The sequence below is a fragment of the Pelodiscus sinensis genome, chromosome 3 (genome assembly GCF_049634645.1).
Source record: "Pelodiscus sinensis isolate JC-2024 chromosome 3, ASM4963464v1, whole genome shotgun sequence".
Taxonomy (NCBI): domain Eukaryota; kingdom Metazoa; phylum Chordata; order Testudines; family Trionychidae; genus Pelodiscus; species Pelodiscus sinensis.
Window position 1 is genome coordinate 53606290 of NC_134713.1, and position 22546 is coordinate 53628835.

The 22546-nt window shown below is 39.6% G+C and overlaps 1 protein-coding gene across 3 annotated transcripts in view; it reads left to right on the forward strand.

The window, feature by feature from the left end:
* Positions 1-22546, forward strand: part of KCNQ5 (potassium voltage-gated channel subfamily Q member 5) — a 451318-nt gene that overhangs the window by 115909 nt on the left and 312863 nt on the right. The gene's annotated exons all lie outside the window — the stretch shown is intronic.

Below are 22546 nucleotides of genomic sequence, written 5' to 3' on the forward strand. Positions count from 1 at the left end.
GCCAAGCCAGCCGGAGGAGGGGCCCGAGCGAGGGAGGAACAAGCCACGGGAGCCAGGCAAGGAGGCAGCCGAGGCAGCGGGGAGCCCGCAGGGACAGGCGGGTACCCGGAACAGTGAGGGTCGGCGGAGTGGAGCAAGACCCAGGGCGGGCTGTGTAACCCGAGAGCAGGGGCGTTTTGGGGTACCGACCCCCCCTGCTACCACTGAGAGGGCACCTCTCAGTGTCAGGGCCCTGGGTTGGGGTCCGGAGAGAGGGCGGGCCCGGACCCCCCACTCCGCCCGGTGACCCAGAGTCAAGTGTTAAACTGAGCGCGGCCTAGGGGCAACAGGAGGGGCGGCGGCCCGGACAGGCGGCCCCGTGACATCTATCTATAAGAAAAAGCAAGCTGAGCTTTGTTTCTGTGAAAGAAGCAAAATGCTTATGTAATGCCTCTTGCCCAAGTCAAAAGTAACTAGCCAATTAGCCCGTCATGTACATCACCACCCCGCCCCTTTTCTCTTCCTACTGTGGCGCTCGGCTGACTTCTGCGCCATTTAGCCACGTGGGAGCAAGCAGCACAAGCGGCCATTTGGGCCTCGCACTCTCCATGTAGCATGAGCTGCCCAGAGGGAAACAGCCAGCATTTCAGTAACAGCGCTGCCCAGATGGAACAGCCAGCATTTCAGGAATCAGCCCCCCCCCCCCCCAAGGAACAGCCAGCATTTCGGCATTAGACTCACAGACATTGGGCTACTATATATATGATGGTGTTTTGATTCATCTTAGTTAGTGTTATTCTTATAAATTTCCATAGTTAACTTTTATTTCCACATCCAGCTACATTTGTCACTAGTCAAGGAATGTTCTACCCTTCCAATGTCAGCCCCACTATGCTGCTTTTTCCTGCATGCTAATTAGTAGTGAATTTGTTTGGTCTGTGTTGAGGCCAGGAAAGATTTTTTTTGTGAATCTTCCCCTTCTTACATGGTGGTGTTCTGCTGTCTCTGCAGCACTGTTAGCCTGCCTTTTTATCTTGGACTTTGAGGATTTGGAGAAGTACACCAGAGGAAAGTGCCTATTGGGTGCTGGGGTGATCATAAGCATTAAGTGGGAGCAAAACATTTCTCCTCTGCCCCATGGATATACAGAACACCAGGAGTAAAAATAATCCAAGAGTTAGTGCACTGTGCCACTGTCAGAATGCTTCCAGGTGCTTCTGTGCTTGGGGCAAGTTCCCTAACAGTGCTGTTTTGGGAACAGAGATAGATTTAGCCAATAACATAGCACAAGGGTAGATATGTAATTGTGGTACAAAAGAGGTTACCAACCAGTCCTTAGAGCTAATACAAGGGCACCTGGCCTTTGCACGGGGAGCTCTGGTCTTCTACTGATTCTGCTCTCTTTACAGGTTCTCTGGAATATGGCAATGTAATCTCTGTTTATTGATCTATATGTACTAGTGAAAGCCATTAGTGATACTTAAGGAACTTAATGGCTTGGCGCTCAAGACAATTATCTCTGAATAGTCTTTTGCTTCCTGTAAGCCTGAACTAGGGTTGGTCCTGCCAAGGCCTGTGGCGAGGTCATCTGATGCTGGAACCTGTTTTGAATGTGGTACTTTTCCTTGAGGGCGTGAAAGGTTTGAAGCTGAATATAAAAGGATTCCCATGTTGGGCAAAATCTATTTCTAGGCAGGGAACCAAACAATAGGAGAACTGACAGTTGTGAGACACCAAAACACTATTGCTTACCATCTAGATGACTGCTGAAAATGTCTAAAACTGAACAGGGGGAAGGATTGGGCCTAAACTAGGAGGCTGCAACTACACACTTACATCTATACTCTCTATTGTTAACAGAAGGCAAGTGTTTACACCAAAATGTCATTCTTTGCAATATGAGCAGAGAGACCAAGTGACCGCTCTGACTACATGTTTTACTTCAGGTCAGGTTTGGTGTGAGACTTATTTATGGTGTGTTACTGGAAAGCTCTCAGCCATGTTGCCTCTAATATACATGTTCAGTACACAAATGGGGGATTTAATTCTTCAGAACTGTCAATTCAACACATGCCTACCATCAAATGTTACAGTTTATCAGCATTTTGTAAAAGTGTTGCTTTGTTTGCACATATGTATGCCACTCAACAGTAATCTTCAGAGTACTATCATGCACACTTATGGTTTCTTCAGAGATATAGAAGGGGGAAATGGTTTTTAATGAATGCCATTTCAAAATCAGCATATTCAAGAAATACATTTACATTATTAATGCACAGTTGGTACTTTCCCTCTTTTTCCTTGATTTTTTTTTTTGCCATTTTCTCTTCTATTTGGTCAAGCCAGACCTTTTCTAGCTAGCTGATAATCTCTTGGCAGTGTAGAGAAAGTAGAAAAGATAAATCTTCCTTTTGTCCTTTTGGTTTTGATGTAGGGTAGTGCTTCAGTGTCACAGATATTCCTGGTTTTTTAAATCCACCGAGGAATGAGCAAAAAATTGTTAGTGTTATTTTTAAATATGACATAGCCCTTCAGAATAGTTAAGCCCTACAAGTGTAAGTCAAATTAACATGATCCCTACCTCTATGTGGCCTGTTGATTTTTATTATTATTATTATTTCTAGACTAGATGGGTAATCAAAATATTATCTATCTTCTTGTGGCTATATTCCCAGTATGGGGAGCGACAAGTATAAACTCTCTTCCAGAAGGTTTAATGTGCTTAGAAACTCCAAAGAAAACACATTTAAACTAGAATTCATAATTGAATTTCTCCCACGCTGAAATGTGGGAACTGACATGCAGTTCCTAAAAACATTTTCTTTCTATGTAGCTATGCTTTTATAACTCATTACCTCAAAATAATAGCATGAAATCTCAGTTTTAACATTAGTTAAATTTCTGCTAATTTAAAACTAATTCTTATTCCATCTAGCTGCAATCACTCCTTTGCATAGCTTGATACAGAAAAGTACAGTGACATGCTTGATAACTCATCAAATGTCTTATTTGCCATTGGAAATCTATAGAAAAGTACTGAAAAACTGACATAGTTGTTCCACACGCTTAGGTTACCAATTCTACTCTCAGCTTCTAGAATAGTTATAACTGCTTACTACATGAGGATTTTATCTATGTATTAAACTGTGGTACATGTTTAGTGTGGAGTTTGTTGTTGTTTTTTACAGTTTGTGTTTTCTCCTAATCTAGCTGAAGATCTAGGAGACCAATGAGCCCTATATTTTCAATAATTCTGTGTCTTGAAGAAGTTTGGGCATCTAGTTTGCAGTGGGAATCAACAGTTTTATTATTCTTAGTCATTTTTGTGATGGTTAAACAGTTACCGTATTTTCCGGCGTATAGGGCGACTGGGCGTATAAGACGACCCCCTATCTTTTTAATTAAAAGATAGGGTTTCATCTTATACCCCAGCGCCCCTCCGCCTCCTTTGCTCCCGGTGTCCCTGGTCTGCTGGAGATGGTCCCCAGCAGACCAGAGGCACCGGGAGCAAAGCCGCCAGGAGCGCCTGGGCTCCCCCCCCCCTCCCCGCCGGAGCCCTTCCGCAGCTTTGAAAGCCTCGGGGGAAGCCGGCGGGGGGGCATCCCAGGCGCGCATAGGCTCCCCCCCCCGCCGGAGCCCCTCCGCGGCTTTGAAAGCCTCGGGGGAAGCCGGCGGGGGGGCATCCCAGGCGCGCATGGGCTGCCCCCCCACCGGAGCCCCTCTGCGGCTTTGAAAGCCTCGGGGGAAGCCGGCGGCGGGGCATCCCAGGCGCGCATGGGCTGCCCCCCCGCTGGCTTCCCCCGAGGCTTTCAAAGCCGCGGAGGGGCTCCGGCGGGCGGGCAGCCCATGCGCACCTGGGATGCCCCCCCGCCGGTTTCCCCCGAGGCTTTCAAAGCCGCGGAGGGGCTCCGGCGGGCGGGCAGCCCATGCGCGCCTGTGATGCCCCCCGCCGGCTTCCCCCGAGGCTTTCAAAGCCGCGGAGGGGCTCCGGCGGCGGGGCATCCGGCATACAAGACGACCCCCGATTTTGGGGGGATGTTTTTTAACTTCAGAGGTCGTCTTGTACGCCGGAATATACGGTAGATATTATTTCCTTTGCTTCCTTTTTTTTAATCATTCTGTTTTTTCTCAAAAGATGCAACTTTTCATTCTTGTTCTAGCTTTGTGTCTTGTTCTAGCTGATATCCTTTCTGATTCGAGCTTCCTGTTCCTTCAGCTAGCTCAAGATTCCTCTCTACTCTGCGCTAGTTAGGCCTCAGTTGAAGTATTATGTCCAGTTCTGGGCACCACATTTCAAGAAGGATGTAGAGAAATTGGAGAGGGTCCAGAGAAGAGCAACATGAATGATTAAAGGTCTAGAGAACATGATCTATGAAGGAATGCTGAAAGAATTGGGTTTGTTTAGTTTAGAAAAGAGAAGACTGAGGGAGAACATGATAGCAGTTTTTAGGTATCTAAAAGGGTGTCATAAGGAGGAGAGAGAAAACTTGTTTATCTTGGCCTCTGAGGATAGAACAAGAAGCAGTGGCTTAAACTGCAGCAAGGGAGGTTTAGGTTGGACATTAGGAAAAAGTTCCTAACTGTCAGGTAGTCAAACACTGGAATAAATTGCCCAGGGCAGTTGTGGAATCTCCATCTGTGGAGATATTTAAGAGTAGGTTAGATAAATGTCTATCAGGAATGGTCTAGACAGTATTTGGTCCTGCCATGAGGGCAGGGAACTGGACTCGATGATCTCTTGAGGTCCCTTCCAATCCTAGTATTCTATGATTCTCAGTTATCCTGTATGCTAGGTAAAATATCATATTTTTTTTAAATTGCCTGTTCCGGGTATACTTCAAGTGAGATAAAAAATGTTGTACTAAATTTTCCGTTAACTACCAGCTCATCACAGGTGTGGAAGCTAGGATAAGATATTGGCCAAACTCATTATCCTTCATCATTACTGTTTACATACCTCATTGCAGAGATTCTAAACCAGAAAGAGTACTCCTTAGGTTAGAGTGATCCTCTGGAGGTAGTCTTATGGCTGACATCCACATTGCATGCACTAGGGAAATCTTCCTATGTTTGGACCTGGAGCTTATGGTGTGGATTTTCAGGTATGGAATCAAAGTTTCTTCTTGAAGAAGTGGTTTTGCATTTCCAGATTTCAGTTTCCCATGTCAATCAATGACACACTTTAACTGTTAAAATGTCACCTTAATTGTGTGTGATCTTTTTGATTTGCATTGTTTTGATACAAAAGACAAAAATGTCACGCTATAAGTATTGCTCTGGGTTTTTAACAGAGCTTTATGAATATATGAACAGAAAAAAATAACCTTCGAAATGGATAATAATCATACTCTTTTGCTGCTTTGCCAAATTAAAGATGAGTTATATAGCTATATGATTGGAATATAGCTTTACTTTTTTTAGTAAGTCAGCCATTGCTTAATTATACCAAGACTGGAAAGTCCATTAATAAAGTCTGATTTTATTGTAAATAATGTATTGATTTTGATTGTTTTACGAAATTTGTTTTTGTCCTCTTAATTCATAATTTCATGTGTTTAGCCAATGTAGTTTTAATACCTTAGTAATTTAATAGGATGCTCCCTACTTTTAAGTACATTTTAGTAACCCTACAGTCATTTTACTTGTCTCTGAAGGTCTAACTATTAAGGATATTAAGTTATTCTGTATTATTATTTCAATACAACCATTAACATACATAGAGTATTGGAAGAAATACAAGTAAAACATGCTTTTTAAAATTCACTTAACTATTAATTGAAGGCTTTGAATTATCCAGACTTATTTGAAAAGGGATGTGAAGTACTCAGAAAGATGATAATAGGAAATAATAATGCATTGGAGAGGTTTGCAAAGAGTTCATTTCCAATTTTATTTATGTAGCTGATAAAATATCATTAGCAAATGCAGACTGAATGCTGCTGTATAGAATATTTAACAATTCAGAAGCAAAGTGCATTTTTATAAGATTGCTGTCATAGTCTACCTTCTGTGGCAGCTGTATTAAAAATATTATGCTCCTAGTTTCTGACAGCAGAAAAACATGCTTTTTAATCCACAGGATGGTATAGGATGAAAAATCTCAGTAAAAGAAAAAAATTATTTTCATCTTGGTTAAGATTTTTCTTTTACAAATTGCTCATATTCTGTGAGCAGTCCATTCATGAGGTCATTATTTCTTAGAACTTCAGTAGTTAGTTAATCCTTTTCTCTGTAGAGCTTTCTTTATTTTCTCTCTCAGCTATTTCAAGATCTACCTTAAAAGGTAGTAAACACACTGGAGAAACTCCTTGATGAGATAAAAGATACACATAAACTCTTGGATATCTTGTACTCCATCTCTTCCTCCATAATAACCCTCCCAACAATGGGGATGCTAAGACATAGTACATCTGAGTTAGGGATACAGAATTTTTTTCCCCCATACTCTCCAGTTCTATTGTTGGTACAGTAAACTACTGAGGTTGCTAACACCAAGTGAAGTCCATTCCTTATGATAAGGATTGGAAATGACTCAGCCTGTTTGGGAGAGAGGCTGGTTCCCTCACCACTCTTCAATTCAGCATTGCGAACTATCAAGTTCTGACAATAAAATACGTCTACATCATATCACTTTTATTGCTCAGTTCCCAGAGTTTCTCTGTGCACAGTTTTGGGCTATTGTTACTGAGGGACAACTGATGGCTAAAACCACACTCTGATAGAAAGATGTAAGCGACTAGTTGGTTTCCTTCCACCCCCGCTGCCTATATCAGAGGCAGCAAGGGGGTGGGGGAGCAGGATCTGGTGCTGGAGGGAGACAGATTAAAAGCCGGTTCCCTGTGGGAGGCAGGGGAATAATGAGGATCAGGTGCAAGCTGGGAATCAGCTGATTCCTAGCTCACATCCAGTTCCAGATGCTGCACCTCTGCTTTTTAAATGTAGTAAGAGCCTGCTGCGGCTCTGCCTTTTAAATGTATTAAGAGCTCAGTGCGGGGAACCCAGCGCGAGCTGGGAATCAGCTGTCCTGGCTCATGCTGGGTCCCCCCACTGTGCACCAGCCTTTTAAATATATTAAGAGCAGACAGGCTTTTAATAGGTTTAAGAGGCAGAGCTGCAACAGGCTTAGTTCCCAGGCTGGGAGCTAACCCCGCTGTGGCTCCCCTGCTTATTGACTTTCCTGGACCTGTCAGATGACTAGAAAAGAACATTTAGCTGTGGATATATAAGTAGATAATCATGAGCTGGAAAACTCAGAGAAATGTGTGTCTTTGAGTGTATATTCTTGTAGGCAATGTCAAGCTAGCCCATAGTAAGTACCACTGTGGACCTCCTGCAAGTCTTGGCTCTTGTAATAATAGCTCTTTCTCTGCTCCCTACACCCTCAACCAACATTTCATGTGTATTCTGGGGCCACTTCAATACACCTGCATCTCCATCCTGAGGGAGAATGCACACAATTACAGCTGCACATATACTTACTTGTAAAGACACAGCTGGTGTATGTGTCTTTGAAATGAAAATGACTATTCTTTCCCCTTCAAATGTTCTCTTCCCTATATTTATACAGCTTCATTCAGTTGCAATTATAGTTAATTTTGCATGTGTTTAGAACACATCTATCTATTGAAACTTAATACACCTTTATTAGTTCACAACATACAGTGGCTGGGGCTGACTTCGTTCAAAGATTATAGCAACAGGTACCCTTGCAATAGTATGTTACCACTCACAGAGCACTCATTACAAGGTCCATACCAAGGTGCTAAAAATGCTAAGCAGAGCTCATTAGAACAACTCATGTTACTCACTATTATGACTCTCTATTGAAATTTTCTTTTCAGACTTCCATGAGCCACATAGTTCCCTGTTGATCTCTCCTTATACTCCTGGTATACGGCTGCTTAGAATCAGCAGCCAGGCATTCCACCTCCACCCATGAGGTGAACTTTTGCTTCACAGGTATTAGGAAGTGTACAGGAAGCAGCTATAACCATGGGAATATTTTTTCACTGAAGCCTAATCTTGAGAGTAGGCAGCACCCTTTCAAACAGCTTAGGCAATTTCACTAGTCAGTCTGCATCTGCTGAGCCTGTATCATAGAATGATAGGGCTGGAAAAGACCTCAGGAGGTCATTGAGTCCAGCCGGTGTAGCTGATGTGCTCCTTGCTGCTGTTGAGAAGTGTAGTAGCTTCATGAGCCATCGGAGTAACGGGTAGTCTGGGTCTCTGAGGATCACTGTTGTTCTCCAGTTGGATTCTCTGCTCGGAGTTCTAGAACTTGATCTAAATTTATTGAATTAAATTTGTTTTCAGAATGTTGTGCTATAACTGTTGTCTCCCCGAACTCCAAAAGTTATATAGAGAGCCAGCCACTCAAATGTATTGAATAGAAACGATGCCATCTCTTTTACAAACAGATCTACTGCTCTGAGGTGAATAAAAATAGTATGTAGGTACATTTCAGGAAATAAAATGCTAGCAATTTTGTTCTTTAAGTTTGCTGATTGCTAATTTGTAATGCTCTTTCCATGACAAATTTACCATTGTGGAAGGAGGTAAAAATGACCTGGGGGCGGGGGGTGAAAGATTGTCCCTAGACTTTTGAGAACTTTAGGAAAAAATATGTTTTCCTCTTGTGTATCTCTCTTTTTCCATTGCTTAAATCTCTTACTTCTTTGAGTTGCCTGTGAGTTTCTCTTTTAGACAGAAAAGATGAAGATACACAACTAACTTTCTCCCTCCGGGCCTCTCGTGTACTCGTGCATTTCCCTTTGATGGCACTGTCAATTATATGTAAATATTTGAGGCAGAATTTGGCCAGAGTTACATACTTGTAATTTCCTTTCTCTCAGGCAACAGGATCTAAATCAGGCCCTTATTCTCAGATATTAAAAGTGAGCTTTTTTTTTTTTTTTTTTTTTTTTGGTCATAGAATCAAAGGGTATGTCTACACTACCCCGCTAGTTCGAACTAGCGGGGTAATGTATGCATACCGCACTTGCTAATGAAGCCCGGGATTTGAATTTCCCGGGCTTCATTAGCATAAGCGGGGAGCCGCCATTTTTAAATCCCCGCTGCTTCGAACCCCGTGTAGCCCGGCTACACGGGGCTCGAACTAGGTAGTTCGGACTAGGGTCCTATTCCGAACTACCGTTACTCCTCGTGAAACGAGGTGTACCGGTAGTTCGGAATAGGCACCCTAGTCCGAACTACCTAGTTCGAGCCCCGTGTAGCCGCGCTACACGGGGTTCGAAGCAGCGGGGATTTAAAAATGGCGGCTCCCCGCTTATGCTAATGAAGCCCGGGAAATTCAAATCCCGGGCTTCATTAGCAAGTGCGGTATGCATACATTACCCTCCTAGTTCGAACTAGGAGGGTAGTGTAGACATACCCAAAGATATTAAGCTTGACAAAATGTTGGCTGGAATAATTTAGTTGGGATTGGTCGTACTTTGATCAGGGGATTGATTTAGATGACATCTTGAGGTATCTTCCAACACTAATCTTCTATTATTTTTTAAATTAAGTTAATTTGGCTGGGTTTATTTTCCATAAAACCATATTGACTGTCATTGGTTGTTATTCTATACATTAATAATTTATTAATTGAGTTCTATATCACCTGCCCCATTTTTGTGTCTGGAATCCAATCCATATCAGGCCAACAGGACTGTAATTACCCATGTCATCCTGTTTGCTCTTCTAAAATATTTCCATAACAGAAGCTTTCTTCCTGACTTCTGGAACTTTCCTAATTTTCCAGTATTTATTAAAAATTTACATCAGCAGCCCAGAGATTTTTTCCGGGGCCCCATGTTTGCTTAGCAGATTTCTGTATGCAAATATCTGAAAGGAATTCCTTGAAAACTTATTCCACTTGTCTACTCTACTACCATAACAGTGAACTCTCTCTACTTCCACGGTTGTGTGTTCCATTCCTCCTTAAACAATGGGAAGGAGAAAGCTGTTTGTGAGGAGTCTCTTCATTGCTTGTGATAACCTCCAGTCCATTTTCTCTGAAATTTCTCAAGCGTGGGTTGAAATCCACATGTGCAATGAACTTTGCACCTCAGTTTTGCCAAATAGTAAAAGTAATTTCCACTTGATTTTTATTAACTAGAACTAGGACTTTTTTAAAAAACGGTGTTTTAGAGCTAGTGTGAATATTCAGCACAGCTGTTGTTCTTAACCATTAAGATACTGTTGAAATATTACACATTTTGTGCAGCTGAGCAATGGCCCTGAGATGAACTGGGACCACAGTTCCTGTTTTAAGTTCAGTGATTAGATAAACTCACTGGAGACAAGGCATGAAGATAACTTTATTTGTTCTTTGTTTTTAATAATTTCTTGATGATGGTGTGACTGTGTGTGGACATTTGTGTGGAAATAGGTGTTTGAGGGGAGCAGGATTTGAATGAAGAGAGGTTGGATGCTGGCAAACTGAGATAGGGAGGCAAATATAGGTTTACATGCAGAGTAAAATTGGGGACTGTGACCAGATTTGTAGAAACTAAGGAGTTACCCTGTGTGTGTGTACCTCTCATGAATGATCAGAAGTAGATACTGCAGCACTCCTGCTGTCTTCACTATTTTAAGGAGCCTTTTAGTGTCCAATATTTTCTCTCCATGAAAGTTCACTGTGATTCAGTTCTCTCAATCTTCTTATTGATAGACTTCTTGAACACTCTCACTGTAAGGCATTTTCTCAGCACTCAAGTAATTTCTGTGGTTTTCTTATGCACCAGTTCATATTTTTCGATATCCTTTTAAAATGTGGAGACCAGATTATACATAATATTCCAGTATTGGTTTCACTAATTCCATATACAAAGGTAAAATCAATACCTAGTCACTATTCCTATTTATACCACAGCTGGCTGAAACCTGGAATACCTATTGGAGGGGAAATTCTGGAATCATTATTCTTTTAAACAAAATCAAAATAAGAACTTGTCCACAGAATGAAATTCTGAATTTTATTTAAAATACAGTGAAATGACATTCCTTTGTAGTCAACAAGAAAATGTTTTATTAATTATATATTCAAAACATTACAAAGCTATTAAGGTATGATATGATTCAAATGTTTAACTTTCATATGATAAATTATTTTAAAATTTTATAAATTGCTAATTGGTATTCTAATTGGTAGGTGATATTCTAATTGGTACTTGGTATTCTAGTTGATAATTGGTTTTGTAATTGGTGCCCTAACTTGTCTGGTAATTGATGGTTGGTTTGCTCAAATGGTATTCTAACTGATCATTTGTAATTGTTATTCTAATTGATAGCAGGTATTTAGTTTAGTGATTTCTTTGTAATTGGTAAGTCTTTATAATAGTCAACATAATGTAAAAAAATTAAAGTAATAAAAGTGTAAAATAAAAATAAAAGTAGGGAAGCTGGCTAGCCTGGAAGCCCCAGAGGAGTCAGGCTGTCATTGAAAGTTTAGACAGAATCTATGCATTCTCACAGAAAGCTTCAATTCCATCAAATCACCATTTTCTTGGGCGGGATGGGGAGGGACTGTTTCTTTGGAAAACTTTTGACCATCAGTTATGCATCCTAGTATTTCATTTGCACTTTTTGCCACATTATCACACTGGGAGCTCATGTTGAATTGCTTGCCATCCTTAAATCATGTTCAAAGTAATTGTCTTCTGAGTTATAGTCCCTCGTTCTGTAGATACAAGCAAACAATATATGTTTAACTACAGTTAAGCATAAATGTATGCACCAGGAACAAAGAATGTGGGCCATACTTATAAAAATAGTAGATTTTATCCTGAGGGAAGTGGTGACTCTGAAGAAGAATTGGTGTTCATGGTGGATAATCATCTGAAAATGAGCTCTCAGTGACATGTTTGGCCAATATAGTAAATGGATTACTTGGATACATAAGGGAATATTGTGTAGTAGTAAAGATTATTATTTTACCTCTATATTTGCTGTTGGTTCAACTGCTGCTACAATATGTCCCCCAGATCTAGTGTCCACAATGCAGTAAGGATATTGATAATTGGAGAGAGAGTTCAGAAACAACCTGAAGAATGATAAGAAAAAGTACCTTATAGTTATTGATTTAACGAGCTCGATCTATTTAGGTTAACAAAGAGAAGGTTAAGTGTGACTTGATGAAAGTCTATAAGTATCTGCATGAGGAGCAAATAATTGATAATTAGTTCTTCAATCTAGCAGACAAAGGTTTGTGTAACAGGATGAGGAAACTAAAGCTTGAGAAATTCAGATTGGAAATAAGATGTACATTTTTAATGGTGAGGATAATTAGCCATTGAGACAGTTTATTGATCACTGGAAATTTTTAAATCACGATGAGATTTTTTTTGAGATGCTCTATATGGTTTTAGAAGTCATTATTTTGGAGAAGGTCTGTGTTGTGGGGAGTCACACTAGATGACCACAATAGTGGCTTCTGAACTTGGTATGCTATTCCATGGAAAGGAGGAAGAGACAAGAGCATATTTAATGTTAAGTAATTCTTAGGCAGCCAGTAAAGTGAAAGAAATAATTTTGATTCTTAAAAAATGGGACTTTTCTTGAAAAGTCTTCTCCCCCCCCCCCCCCCCCCAAATGATTTTTAATAATTTATCCCCATTTGGGTTGATTTTTTTTTCTGAGAAACATGAGCTTTTTCATTCAGGGGTTATATATTTTCTGGTTAGTTCTATTCTGAATGAGTATTTTACTGGTTATTTGTGGTGGGTATATCAATCTATTAAACAGATTGCTAAAATCCAGCCAAGTGATCTAGATCCATGAGCTTCCTCTGCCCTGGAAGGAGTGGTGTTAGGAGGATTTATTTTATAAGTCCTAGTCCAGATAAGGAGAAAGTATAGTGCTTCGAAGAACACCCTAGTTCCTAGTAATTACAACTAATTAAGCTAATGAGTGCTTGTATTCATGCAGAATTTTTTTGTTTAACATTAAAAACAGTTAGTTGAAGATGAACACAAATCCACAATTTATTTTAAAATCCCAAATAAATTTCTGTATATGAATTAAAATGACACCCTCTTGAGGCTTTTAAATTCTCCAAAAATGGTCTTAAGCCAGCATAGTCAGAATTCCTATTGAAAGCTTTTGGCACTTGCAGAAGATATTGTTTAAACTTGCTCTGCTATATAACTCTTCCATTTTGTCTTAGGAGGCTAGTTTTACTTTTTTATTAAAAGATGGCATTCCTATGCCACTATCAAATTTTTCTGAAATAAGAAAACACAATAAAAACAGACTAAAAAAAAATCTCCCTTGAGCAGTATGTCTATATGACTTTTATCTTGAGTTCCTCTCTCTGAAATGTCTAAGGTAAGTCTACACTTGCACAATATATGAAGTTTAGACACTGTACAGCCTGCAAGCAAAGTTGTTGTAGTAGTGTAGATGGTGAGGAATGGCTTAGGTGAGTAGAACTGAGTACCCTACATGCCTGAGTATCCAGGGTATATACCTAAATTCGCTCTACATGCCCAGGCAGTGCCTTACATGGCTCTGCTGCTATTTTTAGCAGTGTGGTGCTCCACTGTGTCCCTGCTGCCGGAGTTTTCCGCTGTGGCATGTGACTGAGTGGAGTGCACTGACTCTATACACTGTCATAAGTGTAGACACAGACTATTTCCTTTGACAATGTTATTGTAATCTTTTTCTCAACATGTGGCTTTAGTAGTTGTCTTTGTTATCCTACACACTTCTTTTCTGTTCAGAATGGATTTTAACTCTTTGCCCATATGCTTCCAACCTGTGTTACAAAACTATGTCTGGTCCCCCAATTTATATTTTTTGTTTTAACATCACTTCTCTTACTAGCTGTCTAATTTTGATATACAGTGCAAAACAGGCCAGTTTAGATATTATACCAAGTAAATTGCAAAAACTGCTGAGGTTTTTGGTTTTGTTTTGCTATTTCTCTATTTTGGTTTAACAGGCTGTTGTTTGTTGTAGATAACTACATGGAATAAAGTTTAGTGCAGAATTTATGGGCTCTCCTCATTCAGACATGGAATGTGTGGTGTAGTCTTTAAAAATTGCTCTGGCAAAGCCCCAATTGTGGGACGTGGTGTGTGTGTGTCACAAGATGAGATACCAAAAATGGCATATAGAAGACTTACAGTGATATTGCATTCATTCCTTTAGTATAAATAACATATTATAACTTCATGTAACTCAGCTTTCTGGGATGTCCTATTCCTGATGCACAGAGAAGTTATAAATTGTAAAAGTGAGGAGGGTGATACGAAGTTTGTGTGAAACATTGATAACTGTAGGATTAAAATGAGTGATCTCCCTCAAATTGAAGCCCATTTAAGAGATTTGTGTGCTCCTATAAGCTGAGGCCAGAGTTTTAAAGCTGTATTTCTAAAGTGGTGACTATGGTTGCTCAACCTCCTGCAGAGTGATGAATCCCCTCACGAGTGCAGCCTCTCCTGTGGATGTTCTGCTGTACATCCACAGCCTTTGCCCCAGGGAATTAATCTGTACCTATATCTTACATTTTGCATGCCTTATGTTTTAATATTCCTCTTTAATAAAGGGATATGACATTCATAGATTGTACAGTAATTAGTTTCCATAACAGTTTGATTAGTGCATAATAAGAACTGCATAAAATGAATATCTTGCAATTATATGGAAGCAAAATGCCATCTGGGTTCTTCTCCTCTTTATCTCCAGTTTATATTTAGCCACCTCTTGGTAAGCAATTCATTAAGGCTTGTGTATCATTGCCCAAAGCACATATTACACGATGGATAAGATTGGTGAAGTAATATCTTTTACGGGACCAGCTTCTGTTGGTGAAAGTTGCTTTCAAGCTTACTCTCTCTAATATCCTGCAAATGACATGGTTACAGCACTGCATCCGATATTGCATGATGGTCAGATGCTAAACAGACAAGGTAGATCAGGTAATATCTTTTGTTGAAATCCATTTCTGTTGTTGATGAGCAAGACAAGCTTTTGAGCTTACACATAGCTCTTTTGAAGAAGACTTTTGTGTAAGCCTGAAAATTTGTGTCTCACCAACAACAGAAATTGTTCCAACGAAAGATATTGTCTCACCCACCTTCTCTGTACTGGAACCAGCATTGATACCACAGAATTAGTGCTTGTATCTTTTCTTTGATACCATCTCAAAGTTTATGGCATCACAAAGATAAATATTTTGTTGTTTTCCTGATGGGTAATAAAATGTATGTCTATGGGTGAGTTTAAGATAAAACAATGAAGTTAGCCTTTACAAAATTTCAGTTTGCAAATGATTATGCTGTGTAACTCTCTGCAAAGACAGATCTAACCCATGGACACTAATGCAATTTACCTTCTTGTAAGAGAAGGTAAATAATCTTTTACATAGCATATTGTATATATTACATCTAGCTCCTGAATAAAAACCCAGACCCTCCTCTATTTTCTCAAGTAAACTATCTTTGGGGATAGGAGCAGTTTGATTAATTTAAAATTTTAATCACTGCTACTGGGGTTTTATGTCCTGATTTATGTCTATAAAAATTATCCTGTTTTGACACTGTGGTCATTGATTGAATTACATTGCCTTCATATAATAGAAATGTGATCTGTAATAATAATCAACCTTTTGGTTTTTTTAGTTGTGACAGATAAATGGGAATAGTGATCCTTCTGTTATGGACCCAGTCGAGCATCCACTCTTGGCCACTCCTTCACAGAAACAAAGCCCCAGAGACCTCTAAGATCAGAACTGACCTCCAAAAAATGCCAGTAACTTATAGACCCTCTCTCCCAGAAACTCCATCCAAAAGTTTGAGACTTCTTGTTTAGCTCTCCTAAGGACCATATGACATGTGTTACATAAACACAAAGATACTTTGCACAAAATTCTAGCATCTTATTGAGCTTTACTTAATCACATAAGAAATGCCAGATCCATATATACATTTCCCTGTCTTAGTTTCCTATACAGCATTCTTTGTGCTGGGGTTAGGATCTTTTAGGTTCATCCAGGGATCTTCTATTTCAGTGCATTGCTTGAGTTCTGAAACATGAGCCTTCTTCTCTGTTTGCCTTGTGTGATCTGTGTCCTACCCTGTCCTCTTTCCTGCCCAAGCTTCTGTAGTGTTTTCCTAAAATCCTCTCCCTGTGATACCTTTGAAACCCCTCTTTTGGCATGTTTGTTGTTTTGTTTGTGAACCTGGATTCTCCTAGGTTGCAGTTACTCTCTTGTTCTCCCATGTAAGGCCTATTCAGGTGGTGATAGTCACTAATGATTCGCTATTGTGCACGGTCTGACAAAGACATATTTTCAGGCTTCTAAGCTGTTCTGGATGCACATAAATAGGGCAGGATTCATAAATGGTATGGGTGAATCCTCTAGATCATCACATCTATTATATTTCATACTGTGTGGTACATAGGAGATGGCATATTAGTATTTATACAATACCAATGTTTATATCTGCATCTGGTAGTGAACAGTGTCCAGAATTTCAGAAGAAAGTCAACAAATACTAGGGCTAGCAGCTTTTCCAACAGTGCATAGTTTTGACAGTTTTATACACTGGCATTTTCTTCACATATAAAAGTGCACCTTTTATTTGGATTATAGTTCTTAGTGTTAGAGTAAATGAAAGGTAATTCAGTACCATATTTAAGACCTGTCCATTTAACATTTATGTACATGTATAGTACAGTAGTTGGCTCATTGAAGTAATCTGAACATTAATTATTTTTATATTTAGATTCCTCTTCACGTGGAATAAAAATAGGGTGCAGAAGAGACAGTCCAGGCATTCCTTTGAGCTAAATATTTTAAATCACAATATTACACAATACATCAGTTACACAATAGCATCAATTACAACTATTTAGAATTAGCTGAAATTTTGCATTTTTATTTCTTTTGTAATAAGAGTGCACTGAAAGTAGGCTGTAGATACAATAGTAGCTAATGCATACAAACCTCATTTTTATTATGTAATTATAATGTATTTTTTTCAGTGTAAATGAACAGCTTGTTTTTGTTTCAGAAACTACCTCATGCATTGTGGACCTAGGAAAACAACACACTATGCCATGTTAAAAAAAAAATCCTGTATAAACATTGAACTTTTTTGTTTTGAATAGAAAACAAGCTTAATACTTACACACAGTAAGGCTATGTGGGCCTTGCTGGGATGAGGTATTATAAACATTATCACTACAGACAGTTGAAAGAAACAGTGTGGGAGTCACAATTACAGGTTCAAGAACCTATTTTTCTTCTTTCTCCCACACACGCTCATCTGTTGTCATATTCTCTTTCAATAGTTTGCAAATTTCCAGTGGTTCTTGGAGTGTCCTTCTGTTAACTAGATTCATAACAAAAACAACACAACATCTTTTATCATCATCCACTCAAACCTTCATAAAATGATAGTGAAATGTTATTTACAGCTCAGATACATTAAACATAACTGCAGTCTGCTATTATATAGATGAAGTTTAAGAACTGAAATGCTGATAGCATGGTGAATCAATAAATGAAAGGAGAGCTTACATCAGAAGATAAAACAGCTGTGGGTTTTTAATTGGTGTGTGTGTATGTGGGGAGGAGGTGGTATAGGTTGTCCATAGCTGACTGATGAGATTGTTGCAATTATCAGCTTTAGCTGCTCACGACTCTGAAGTCTGAACCCTAATACACACAATTGGCTGCACTGAGGGCAGGGAAAGTCTGTATCCATAATGTTAGATGATGCGCTCTGTGTTACCTTTCACATGCAGCCCAGAGATGATTTAATCAATCCTAGTCAAACCTGTTACATGCTGATGTTGGCGGAAACTGGCAATAATTCCTGTTCTGAACCATTTGCTCAAGTTTTTTGAGACTAATGCAAACCCATTAAAAGCTACTCTTCAAGTTATCTTTGAAGCATCGATAACCCTTCTTTCTTTTTGAGGCGTAGACATACCCTAAAAGCATAAAAGAGACCATGCAGTTGTCAGTTCAGATACCCAGGCCTGGCACAGCCAGCAGCAATCAGCCCTCAATTGCAGGGAAAATCCTGCTCTGCATCATGTTGAGGTATGTTTAATGAGGATGCTGTCTGGGGGAATTTACCTGCTAAAAGCTAAGTCTCTACTCAGCATATGTGAAGTTATTTGTCAAAGGTTTTTAACTTGGCTAGATTTGAGTAGATTTTCACACAGACAGAAAAAAAGTTACATCCCTGACACAAAGACTATCCCTTTTCCAAATCTTAAGTGCCTACTCCAAAGCAGAGGGATACTAGAGGTGTTCAAAGAAAAAACCACCTGCAGTTTTTAATATGGATAGAGGCATGTATTTTTCCTTAGACTTGCTCTTGGAAACGACTGGACTATTTTGAAAATTTTTCAGAAAGATTCATTTTGGAGCAGATCGCTGGCATGGGAAATTTCAGCAAAAACGAGGACTTATAATTGAAAATGTCAGGCCACCTTAACAGTCAGCTCTGCCTATAATCAAGAATAGTGGCAACATGCCTGAATTCGGCTTCTACTACCTTACTTCTATATAAAATACTGAGTTAAAACAAAAAATATGGGCTAAATTATCTGGGAGTGCATGTCTAATGATGTAAACAGTCTTGTGGCAGCAGAGAATTTGTCCGTATTACTTCTAATTTGCAAATCTAATGTTCTAAATGGAATTTGCTTGTAAAGCAAAGTGGGCCTGAAAGTTGTCAACAGATCAATGATAATTCAGTGAACTTTTTTTTTTTAATGGAAGCCAGTGAACTCATATGCAGAGCACCTGTAAAAATAATAGGGACCAGAATGTACCATTTCAATTAGTGGTAGAGGTTGTGGTATTCCAAATATCAGAATATTTTTTCCAATGGACAAAGTAAACTTTTAAATAGATATATTGTTTAATCTTTATTTCAAAACCTTCCATGTAGAATTGGAGTTGCAACACAAGTTGCCTTTGAAAACCAGTAGCTTCCCCACATGCAAATGAACTAGTACTTCATAAAGAGAAATATGTGGGAAATTGGGATGTCAGAAGTATCAGGTTTCAGGTTAGAAAGAACTTAGAGACATAAGGCTTAATTAGTGTGAAAAACCTTTCAATCATAGAAAAGTTATGTTTAAAAAATCATATCTTGCAAAGCTGTACATTTTTCACTGAATTGACTTATCTATGATTACTCTTTGATGTGAATGAGACTAAATATATTTTATTCTGGAATATGGCATCATCATCCCTATGGTTTTAAAAAAAAAGCCAGAGTAGATATTAATGTCCTGAATAATTAAAAGATGATGGAGATTCAAAGGAAGTTTTTTTTTTTAAAGCAAGATTCAAAGCACAATTAGATCAAGAAATTCACTGATTAAAATACTAGAAAATGACAGTATACAAAAGCCAGCTAAATCAAATGATTGTGACAGTTAAGTCCTTTTGTGGAATCAAATCAATTTCTAATATCATGAATGCAGGCTTATAGGTCTATGTACACGTGTATGTAGGTAGTGAATGCAAATTAAGTACTTAGTATGGAACAGAATGTAAAGCCCACAGGTAAGTGCTGAATGTGCGGGACTGGGAGATGGGTTGGAAATAGGGGGGACTACGGCCTATAATGGCAAGGAGAAAGGAGGGTCAGGGCACAACAGGGAGGCAAGATCAAATCAGTATCTTAGATGCCTATATACAAATGCGAGAAGTATGGGTAATAAGCAGGAAGAACTGGAATTGCTAACCAATAAATACAACTATGATATCATTGGTATTACAGAAACCTGGTGGGATGGGACGCACATTTGGAATGTCGGTATGGAAGGGTACGGCTTGCTCAGGAAGGACAGACAGGGAAAAAAGGGAGGAGGGGTTGCCTTGTATATTAAAAATGTACACACTTGGACTGAAGTGGAGATGAATGTAGGAGATAGCTGTGTAGAGAGTCTCTGGGTTAAGCTAAAAGGGGTAAAAAACGAGGGTGATATCATGCTAGGAGTCTACTACAGGCCACCTAGCCAGGTGGAAGAGGTGGATGAGGCCTTTTTTAAACAATTAACAAAACTATCCAAAGCCCAAGATTTGGTGGTGATGGGGGACTTCAACTATCCAGACATATGTTGGGAAACTAACACAGCGAGGCACAGGCTATCCAATAAGTTTCTGGACTGCATTGGAGACAACTTTCTGTTTCAGAAGGTTGAAAAAGCTACCAGAGGAGAAGCTGTTCTGGATTTGGTTTTAACAAATAGGGAGGAACTAGTTGAGAACTTGAAAGTGGAAGACAGTATAGGGGACAGTGATCACGAAATAATAGAGTTCATGATCTTAAGGAAAGGTAGAAGGGAGACCAGCACAATTGAGGTAATGGATTTCAGGAAGGCAGATTTTGATAAGCTCAGAGAACTTGTAGGTAAGGTCCCATGGGAAGCAATACTGAAGGGAAAAACAACTGAGGAGAGTTGGAAGTATTTCAAAGGGACGTTGTTAAGGGCCCAAAAGCAAACAATTCCGCTGTGTAGGAAAGATAGAAAATATGGCAAAAGACCAGTTTGGCTTAACAAGGAGATCTTGCATGATCTCAAAATAAAAAAGGAGTCTCATAAAAAATGGAAATTAGGACAAATAACAAAGGATGAATATAGGCAAGCAACACGGGAATGCAGGGGCAAGATTAGAAAGGCAAAGGCACAAAATGAGATCAAATTAGCTACAGGCATAAAGGGAAACAAGAAGACCTTTTATAAATACATTAAAAGCAAGAGGAAGACCAAGGACAGGGTAGGCCACTGCTTAGTGAGGAGGGAGAAGCAGTAACAGGAAACTTGGAAATGGCGGAGATGCTCAATGACTTCTTTGTTTCGGTCTTCACCGAGAAGTCTGGAGGTGTGCCTAACATAGTGAATACAAGCAGAGAGAGGGTAAGTTTAGAAGATAGGATACACAAAGAACAAGTTAAAAATCACTTAGGAAAGTTAGATGTCAGCAAGTCACCAGGTCCTGATGAAATGCATCCCAGGATACTCAAGGAGCTGATAGAGGAGGTATCTGAGCCTTTAGCTATGATCTTTGAAAAATCATGGCAGACAGGGGAGATTCCAGAAGACTGGAAAAGGGCAAATATTGTGCCCATCTATAAAAAGGGGAATAAGAACAACCCAGGAAACTATAGACCGGTCAGTTTAACGTCTGTCCCAGGGAAGATAATGGAGCAGGTAATTAAGGAAATCATATGCAAACACTTGGAAGGTAATAAAGTGATAGGGAATAGCCAGCATGGGTTTGTGAAGAACAAGTCATGCCAAACTAATCTGATAGCTTTCTTTGATAAGATAACGAGCCTTGTGGATAAGGGAGAAGCGGTGGATGTCATATACCTAGACTTTAGTAAGGCATTTGATACGGTCTCGCATGATATTCTTATTGATAAACTAGGCAAATATAACTTAGATAGGGCCACGATAAGGTGGGTGCATAATTGGCTGGATAACCGTAGTCAGAGAGTGGTTGTTAACGGTTCTAAATCCTGCTGGAAAGGGATAACAAGTGGAGTTCCTCAAGGGTCTGTTTTGGGACCCATACTGTTCAATATCTTCATCAATGATGTAGATATTGGGATAGAGAGTACGCTTATTAAGTTTGCAGATGATACCAAACTGGGTGGGGTTGCGACTTCTTTGGAGGATAGGGACATAATTCAGAATGACCTTAGCAAGTTAGAGAAATGGTCGGAGGTAAACAGGATGAGGTTTAATAGAGAGAAATGCAAAGTGCTCCACTTAGGAAGGAACAATCAGTTCCATACATACAAGATGGGAAGCGACTGTCTAGGAAGGAGCATGGCAGAAAGGGATCTAGGGGTCATAGTGGACCACAAGTTGAATATGAGTCAACAGTGTGATGCTGTTGCAAAAAAAGCAAATATGATTCTAGGTTGTATCAACAGGGGTGTTGTAAGCAAAACTCGTGAAGTCATTCTGCCGCTCTACTCTGCACTAGTTAGGCCTCAGCTGGAGTACTGTGTCCAGTTCTGGGCGCCACATTTCAAGAAAGATGTGGAGAAATTGGAAAGGGTACAGAGAAGAGCGACAAGAATGATTAAAGGTTTAGAGAACATGACCTATGAAGCCAGGCTTCATGAACTGGGCTTGTTTAGTTTGGAAAAAAGAAGATTAAGGGGGGACATGATAGCGGCTTTCAAATATCTAAAAGGGTGTCACAAGGAGGAAGGAGAAAATTTGTTCCTCTTGGTTTCTGAGGACAGGACAAGGAGTAATGGGCTTAAAGTGCAGCAGGGGAGGTTTAGATTGGACATTAGGAAAAAATTCCTAACTGTCAGGGTGGTCAAATATTGGAATAAATTGCCAAAGGAGGTGGTGGAATCTCCCTCTCTGGAGATATTTAAGAACAGGTTAGATAGACATCTGTCAGGGATGGTGTAGACGGAGCTTGATCCTGCCTTGAGGGCAGGGGGCTGGACTCGATGACCTCTCGAGGTCCCTTCCAGTCCTATGATTCTATGATTCTATGATTTTAAAAATTGTCATAGGTAGCAAGTTATAAGATATGTTACAAAAATTAAGCACGTAA